Below are 8909 nucleotides of genomic sequence, written 5' to 3' on the forward strand. Positions count from 1 at the left end.
TTTTCTTTGCGTCTCCATCAGGGATAGTACCTGGTACCTGGTGCTTTTTTAGTACCTGCTCTGTCGAGGTTCCAAGCGAGCTGAGCCGATACTAAATGTGACGTCATCAGACTGCCGGCCACTGATTGGTCAGAGAGTCGCTGGAAGAGTCATGAGCCGTCCCACACAAGAATCAAACCCGGCATTTTTAAATACCAACAACAGCGTTACAGAGATTGGTTTCTCTTCTCTTGCTTTGTGTCTCACACAAAGCAAGAGAAGAGAAACGAAGGTTCCGGCTCGATTTGCTGCTTTTCTTTGTCTTATATGATAAATGAAGTCAATGAGTTTTGGGTTTTGGACTGTTGGTCAAAACAGAAGAAGACATTTGAAGTCACCATGTCTGACTTTAGGAAACTGTGATTGATATTTGACTTTATACAAACTTTATAGTCCAGTTTCTCAAACAGAGATTAAGACTCTTCATAGACTAGAAGACAAGATTCTGTGAAAATGTCAAATGAGAAACTTAATGACCAGGAAATCAGTCCTACACAATGTATCAACAACATATTTTTAGATAGATGAAATATTGTGCGGTATCAAATTAAAACACTCTCATGTCGACGAAGCTAAAAACATCCACTGGAAAAGAAGCAAAAACCCACCAGTGTGACAGATTTTTAGCTTTATTAAAATGAGCCTTAAAATCATGCATCTGTGCCAATTTTCTTCAGGACTCACATGACCTGCTTGCACTGCTTTTCATCCTGCTCTACCATCCGCTTCTCTTCCAGCATCTCTTTCATCTCCTCTCGTGAAAGAGGTCACATGTAATTACAAGTGTAATTTGAGTTTTTCTGTCGGCCCTGCACTCTTTTCAACTCTTCATTTTTCCCTCTCTGACACTATGTAAGAGGCCAGATGAGTAACAGCGTCCCCTTTGTCTCTCTGCTGCCCTAAATCTTGCTATCCTCAGCTCCATAATGAGCTCAACTATTGATTATCCTATAGATCGGCCAACTCTATTGATGTCCTGACACCCCTAAAAGCACGACTAGGCAGAAAGAGTGATGCTCCTCTTACAGCTATCAATGCAAGAAGTAGATCAACCAATTAGGACGAAGGCAGGTGAAATAATGAGGATGTGTAATTAAGACATAGCGATGCCTCAGTGGAGAGAAAATGAGCTTTTTCTTTCTGTCTCCAAAGGTGTAAAACAGCAGTTTGATCAGCCGCCGAGCTAGCAGCTGATTTAGGTAGGAGGGAGGGAGTAAAGAAAGAGAGGAAGGAAGGAAGGAAGAAAGGAAAGAAGGAGGGTAATGGGGAGGAAAGAAAGAGAACACAGAAGGAAGGAAGAAAGGGGGATGGATGAAGGAAAAAAGGAAGGGAGGAAAGAGAGGAAAGAAAGAGGGAGGAAGGACAGATGGAAGGAAGAAGGTAGGGGGAGGAAAGGAAGGAAGGACAGAGGAAAGAAGGAAGGTAGGAGGGAAGGAGGAAAGAAAAAGGACAGGAAAGAAGGAAGGGAGGAAGGAGGAAGGAAGGAAGGAAGGAAAGAAAGAAGGAAGGAAAGGAGGGAAGGGAGGAAAGGAAAGAAGGAAGGACCGAGGAAAGAAGGAAGGAAGGAAGGTAGGAGGGAGGGAGGGAGGGAGGGAGGGAGGGAGGAAAGGAAGAAAGGAAGGACGGGGGAAAGAAGGAAGGGAGGAAGGTAGGGCGAGGAAGGAAGGAAGGAAGGAAAGAGAGGGAGGAAAGAAGGAAGGTAATGGGGAGGAAAGAAAGACAGGACAGAAGGAAGGAAGAAAGGGGGATGGATGAAGGAAAGAAGGAAGGGAGGAAAGAGAGAAGGAGGGAGGGAGGGAGGAAGGACAGATGGAAGGAAGGAAGGAAGGAAAGAAGGAACAGTCAAAACAGACGGGGTCAATTTGACCCGGGAGGACGACAGGAAGGTTTAAAGTCCTCTACGGATCGGCTGATCTTTAGACAGTTATTTTGATCATCAGAACGGCGTCACCGAACACGTGAGATGTCTGTCTGTTGATCTCAAAGGAACATCAACTGTTCACCCTACTCATGAAGCGAAAAAGTCAAAACATTGCGTCCTTTCATCTGAGCGAACATGCTGGGAAACAGAAATGTATAGGAGCATTAACACGACATATCTTTGATCAAATCCAAAAAAGTGTGTAATCAGTTCTTTCAAACAGAATTACATTTATGTCAGAATGAGCCTGTTCCTTTTGATCAGAGGTGCTTTTATTCTATTGATCTCTTATTCTGATAATTAATGAACCAAAGAGGCTCTGCGTGAACATAGCATCACTTTTTTTTGAAGCTGCTGTTCAGTGTTTTATAGTTGGAGGCCTCGCAAAGAAACGATGTCAGAAGGAATTATTACATTTTCCGTTCAGAAATTAGGCGCTTTTACCGCCTCCGCTAACCGATTCCTTAGAGGAAACTGTGCTTTACATTAAAGGAAAATGTGATGAATTTCTCAAGTACTTAATCAATAAAATGAGTCATGAAGGCTTCAGATTACACAGCAGGGAGGCGACCCTTCATCAGTCCGATCATTGGTTCGCCAGAGCTTTACTCATCTCACCCACTTTAAACTTTCTATCAGTAGAAGTGATAATTGCACACTTGAAACCGACATCACGTCCTCTACATATCATAGCAACTGTATTACAGGTCGGTGACTGTCTTTGCCCACATGTCTTAAAGACCATGTAAAGTGAATTCAGTGAATTTTCTTCTAAACACATTAAATAGGTCATAAATGTATTTCTAAAAAAGGTGTAAAAAGCATTTCAACCATTTAGATTTGAATTGTGGAGCTAGGCTTCACAAACTGTGTTTCAAGATTTCTGTGTCTGGATTTAATGGGCGGATCTGAAAATCACTGTTTAGCATAAACCCGCCCCTGCTGCTGTAGAGGTATAAATACATTCAGGGCACACTACTACTACTACTACAGTCTACAGGTAGCCAGTTAGCTGAGTTAGCCGCCGAGCTAACCGCCGAACTAGCAGCTGAGCTAGACGCAGAGCTAGCAGCTGAGTTAGCCGCCGAGTTAGCCACCGAGCTAGCCGCCGAGCTAGCCGCCGAGCTAGCAGCTGAGTTAGCACCAGAAAGCTCTCAGACCTAGCGTCCATGTTTCTGGTAGAGGTGGTGACTTTGATTGACAGGTGACACTTGGTAGGGGGCGGGGCTTCACTCCCACAGCGTTTGGGAGAAGAGAAATAGGCAGACTTTTACACAACTTTGAAGCCTAATTTCATATATTTGGCGATTTTTTTAATCATTCAAATTTGGCAGGGTGGTTAACAACACACTTTTCTGTGGTATGTTAAACTCAGAACACATATTTATTCTTACTTTACACAGACTTTAAATACAACATTACAATCAATGATGTAAAAACTCAACCTCATGAACAGCCGGCTGGATAACAGGAAGCAGGTCATTATTCCAACCCCCCCCGCCGCCCCTGCTGCATTTTAGTGATATGAAGTCCAGTCGCCTATACTCCAACTCCACATTTGACTGAAGGGTTACTGCAGGAACAGAGATATCCCCTTTTGTTGACAATTCTGCTGCCTTTTTAAATAAGCCCCAGCTTTTTAAAAAACCAGATGGCCTTCATCCTTCCCAGAAAAGCTTCACAGCCTTTTATCAACAAACATTGGACTGACCTTGCGCTCCGGTGAGGCTTATCTTACCTGCTGACTGTCAGAAAGCACTCCCACTAAGCCTTCTCTTCATTTTTTCCTTGTTTTAATGATAACAGCTCAGCCAGTAGTACGTGCAGTATCATAACGTGCTGTTTTTAAGGCTGGTAGCGGCTCGGTCAGCATGGTTAAATGTTCTATGACTGAGGGGCGAAGCTTGAGACATGAGACTATTAATCAAGTTTAAGTTGTTACTCCTCTTGACTTCCTAAACTGCAGAGGTCTTAGATTAATCCACATGAATGTGAGAAGCTTGGTACTAAAACTAGACTCCATTAGATCATTAGATCTGGGACAAACAAACCAATCCAGATATTTAAATTCAAACAGAAACCTGCTTATCTGATAATATTAACCCTCCTGTTGTCCTCGAGTCAAGGAAGGATGGAAGGGAAGTGAAGGGAAGGAAAGGAAGGAAGGAAGGAAGGAGGGGAGGGAGGGAGGGAGGAAAGGAAGGAAGGAAAGAAAGGAGGAAAGAAAAGAAGGAAGGTGGGGGAAGGAGGGAAGGGAGGACTGAGGAAAGAAGGAAGGAAGGAAGGTAGGAGGGAGGGAGGGAGGAAAGGAAGGAAGGAAAGAAGGACCGAGGAAAGAAGGAAGGGAGGGAGGGAGAAAGGAGAACAGGAAGGAAGGAAAGAAGGACTGAGGAAAGAAGGAAGTGGGGAAGGTAGGAGGGAGGAAAGAAAGAGAGAAGGAGGGAGGAAGGAAAGAAGGAAGGAGGGAAGGAAGGAAGGACAGAAGGAAGGAAGGAAAGGGGATGGAGGGAGGAAAGAGAAAGGAAGGAAAGAAAGAGAGAAGGAGGGAGGGAGGAAGGACAGATGGAAGGAAGGAAGGAAGGAAGGAAGGGAGGGAGAAGGAAGGAAAGGAGAGAGGAAGTAAGGAGGAAAGAAAAGAAGGAAGGGAGGAAGGAAGGAAAGGAAGGAAGGACGGAGGGAGGGAGCAAGGAAAGAAGGAAGGAGGGAGGGAGGGAGAAAGGAGAAGAGGAAGGAATGAAGGAAAGAAGGACTGAGGAAAGAAAGAAGGGGGGAAGGTAGGAGGGAGGAAAGAAAGAGAGAAGGAGGGAGGAAGGAAAGAAGGACAGAGGAAAGAAGGAAGGAAAGTAAGAGGGAGGGAGGAAAGAAAAAGAGGAAGGGAGGAAGGAATGAAAGAAGGACAGAGGAAAGGAGGAAGGGAGGAAGGGAGGGGGAAAGAAGGAAGGTAATAGGGAGGAAAGAAAGAGAGGACAGAAGGAAGGAAGAAAGGGGATGGAGGAAGGAAAGAAGGAAGGGAGGAAAGAGAGGAAGGAAAGAAAGAGAGAAGGAGGGAGGGAGGACAGACGGAAGGAAGGAAGGGAGGAAAGAAGGAACAGTCAAAACAGACGGGGTCAATTTGACCCGGGAGGACGACACAAAGGAAGACAATACCCCCAGTAGGAATACCCTGTTTAGGGGTATCACAGAACCAGATTATCTTTGTTATTAGAGTACACTAATAATATATTCTGCCAGTACAGTGAATATAATTATTCTCCTATTGGGCCAATGTTTGTTATCGGGCCTTATTGACCCCCACTATGTATGGTAGTTATCTAGAAATGGGTGAAATGGTGAAAAATGCCAAAAATGAGCCTTTAGCAGCTTCTCACTTGTGAATATTTGCTAGTTTTCTAGTTTTCAATAATAATTAAATCAACATCTTTTGTGTTTGTGCTCATTATAAGTGAGAAAATAAGTCATCTGAATATGTTCACTTGTGCCTCAGAGGATAATGATCAGCATTTTTCACTGTTGTCTGGCATTTTATACCCTGAACACTCAATGTATTCAACATAATAATAGATGGTTGCTGCTTTACTTTAGTACTCCTATGATGGATTGCCTACAGTATGCATCCGTTTTGTGTGTGCAGTTTGAATACAAATTTACAACAAATGAGCTCAAAATATGCTAAAATAATTAAAGACTCAGACTAGCTGATAGTGTGCTGCAGTGGTGGCACCTTATAAATAAATGTTAAGTAATCAAATCATGTTTCTGGGGGTCCGTGGCCACTTAGCATGGAAGGTAATCAGCTGTATATATGAGATCATGCACATAATACAGGGAGAAGTCATTTTACTACAGTATTCAAGAGGAGAAAATGCACCTGGACATACATTAAAACACACACACACACACACACACACACACACACACATTGTTCCTTAATGTAAAAGTATTCTTCAGGTAACCATGGCAACCATAGGAGGAGAATACAAATCACTGCACATTACAGCAATGCAGCTGCTGTAAACTCCCAACAATTTCATCCATTAACACACACCTACACACACACCTACACACACACACACACACATGCACACACACATTGGGCTGTATCTGTCCATGATGTTCTGGCAGCAGGATGTATTTTCACAGCTGCAGTTAAAGATAACAGGTGTTCATGAAACCTACGTAACGCCCAGCGAAGCTCACAGGTGACAAGTTCAGGTTGTTATTTTCATATCCAGTCAGAGAGAAATCATAAAAGTGTTACTAAGGTGTCTTTTTCCTTATTCCTCGCTATGGGTTGCATTAAAAAAAGGTGCTGAAAACTTTAGACTTATTATTTATGACACTGGAGAAAAATATACATCTTTTACACCTTTATGCAGATCGAGTCATATTCACTTCAAAGACACCCAGAATTGAGGCTCACGCTTCTCACTGTGCTTAAATATTTTAGGTTTTTATTCATTCTGGAGCCTTAAAATCCAACGAGATCAAACGGAGATCTGTTAGCAGCTGAGAAGCCAAAAAAACACACACACACACACACACACACACACATACACACACACAAAAATACACACAACTACAGTCATGGTCAGACACAAGCAGCTGCTAAAATCTGTAGTTTGGCCTCCATTGATTTAACCCTCCTGTTGTCCTCGAGTCAAGGAAGGAAGGGAGAAAGAAGGAAGGAAAGGAGGGAGGAAGGAAGGAAGGAAGGAAAGAAGGAAGGAAGGAAGGAAGGAAGGAAGGAAGGAAGGAAGGAAGGAAGGAAGGAAAGAAGGAAAGAAGAAAGAAGAAAGGGAGGAAGGTTGGGGGGAGGAAAGAAGGAAGGAAGAAAGGAAGGAAGGTGGGAAGGAAAGAAGGAAGGAAGGAAGGTAGGAGGGAGGGAGGAAAAGAAGGAAGTAGGGATGGAGAAAAAGGAAAAGAGGAAGGGAGGAAGGAAGGAAGGGAGGGAGGAAAAAGGAAGGAAAGGAGGGAGGAAGGAAGGAAGGATGGAGGAAAGAAGGAAGGAAGGAAGGAAGAAAGGAAGGTAGGAGGGAGAGAGGAAAAGAAGGAAGGAGGGAAGGAAGGATGGAGGAAAGAAGGAAGGAAGAAAGGAAGGTAGGAGGGAGGGAGGGAGGAAAAGAAGGAAGGAAAGGTGGGAAGGAATGAAAGGGGGGAGGAAGGAAGTAAGGAAGGAAGAAGGAAGGAAGGAAGGGAGGGAGGAAGGAAGGAGGGATGGAGAAAAGGAAAAGAGGAAGGAAGGAAGGAAGGAAGGAAATAAAGAAGTCAGGATGGAAGGAGGAAGGAAAGGAGGAAGGAAGGAAGGAAAGAAAGAAAGAAACAGTATGGAGCCAATACATTTTGCCCTGTTTATTATTAATCTATCTGATAATCACAGAGTGTTTTATCAATGACTCCACCACAGCTCATTATGACCATATTAGGCTGCTGGTGGGTAATAAATAGTTTAATAATGATAAGTGACGACTCGATTGATTTTTAACTGCCAATACCCAGCTATCAATCACACAACCAGAGTATGCAATCAATACTTTCAGTCCTTTTATCAGCTGAGGATCGTTGGTCCCCTCCCCCACATTTCCCAGTATTGATCCATTGATTGATAAACACAGAGCACAGCGTGAGACGGCTGCTGTTACACCTTTCTTTCCTTCCTTCCTTCCTTCCTTCCTCTCTCCATCCTTACTCCTTTCCTTCCTTCCTTCCTTCCTTCCTTACTCCTTTCTTTCCTTCCTTCCTTCCTTCCTTCCTTCCTTCCTTCCTTCCTTCCGTACTCCTTTCTTTCCTTCCTTCCTTCCTTCCTTCCTTCCTTACTTCCTTCCTCCCTCCATCCTTACTCCTTTCTTTCCTTCCTTCCTTCCTTCCTTCCTTCCTTCCTTCCTCTCTCCATCCTTACTCCTTTCCTTCCTTCCTTCCTTCCTTCCTTCCGTACTCCTTTCTATACTTCCTTCCTTTCTTCCTTACTCCTTTCTTTCCTTCCTTTTTTCCTTCCTTACTCCTTTCTTTCCTTCCTTCCTTCCTTCCTTCCTTACTTCCTCTCTCCATCCTTACTCCTTTCTTTCCTTCCTTCTTTCCTTCCTTACTCCTTTCTTTCCTTCCTTCCGTACTCCTTTCTATACTTCCTTCCTTCCTTCCTTACTCCTTTCCTTCCTTCCTTCCTTCCTTCCTCCCTCCATCCTTCCTTCCTCCCTCCATCCTTACTCCTTTCTTTCCTTCCTTCTTTCCTTCCTTACTCCTTTCTTTCCTTCCTTCCTTCCTTACTTCCTCTCTCCATCCTTACTCCTTTCTTTCCTTCCTTCCTTCCTTCCTTCCTCCCTCCATCCTTACTCCTTTCGTTCCTTCCTTCTTTCCTTCCTTCCTCCCTCCATCCCTACTCCTTTCTTTCCTTCCTTCCTCCTTTCTTTCCTTCCTTCCTTCCTTCCTTCCGTACTCCTTTCTTTCCTTCCTTCCGTACTCCTTTCTATACTTCCTTCCTTCCTTCCTTCCTTACTCCTTTCTTTCCTTCCTTCCTTCCTTCCTTCCTCCATCCTTACTCCTTTCTTTCCTTCGTTACTCCTTTCTTTCCTTCCTTCCTTCCTTCCTTCCTTCCGTACTCTTTTTTTTCCTTCCTTCCTTCCTTCCTTACTCCTTTCTTTCCTTCCTTCCTTCCTTCCTTTCTCCATCCTTACTCCTTTCTTTCCTTCCTTACTCCTTTCTTTCCTTCCTTCCGTACTCCTTTCTTTCCTTCCTTCCTTCCTTCCTTCCTTCTTTCCTTCCTTCCTCCTTTCTTTCCTTCTTTCCTTCCTTCCTCCCTCCCTTCCTTCCTTCCTTCCTTCCTCCTTTCCTTCCTTCCTTCTTTCCTCCTTTCCTTCCTTCCTTGCTGTGTGATTGGGTTTCATTTTTATTTCTCAATTTTTTTTCTGTTAAATGTTTGTTTTATATAAAGCACATTGAGTTGTGTATTATGTAT

The 8909-nt window shown here is 43.7% G+C and overlaps 1 protein-coding gene across 1 annotated transcript in view; it reads right to left on the minus strand.

Moving 5' to 3' along the window:
* lratb.1 (lecithin retinol acyltransferase b, tandem duplicate 1) overlaps nt 1-8909 on the minus strand; it is a 58113-nt gene that overhangs the window by 42446 nt on the left and 6758 nt on the right. The window lies entirely within an intron of this gene.

The sequence above is a fragment of the Scomber scombrus genome, chromosome 23, assembly GCF_963691925.1.
Source record: "Scomber scombrus chromosome 23, fScoSco1.1, whole genome shotgun sequence".
NCBI classification, from domain to species: Eukaryota; Metazoa; Chordata; class Actinopteri; order Scombriformes; family Scombridae; genus Scomber; species Scomber scombrus.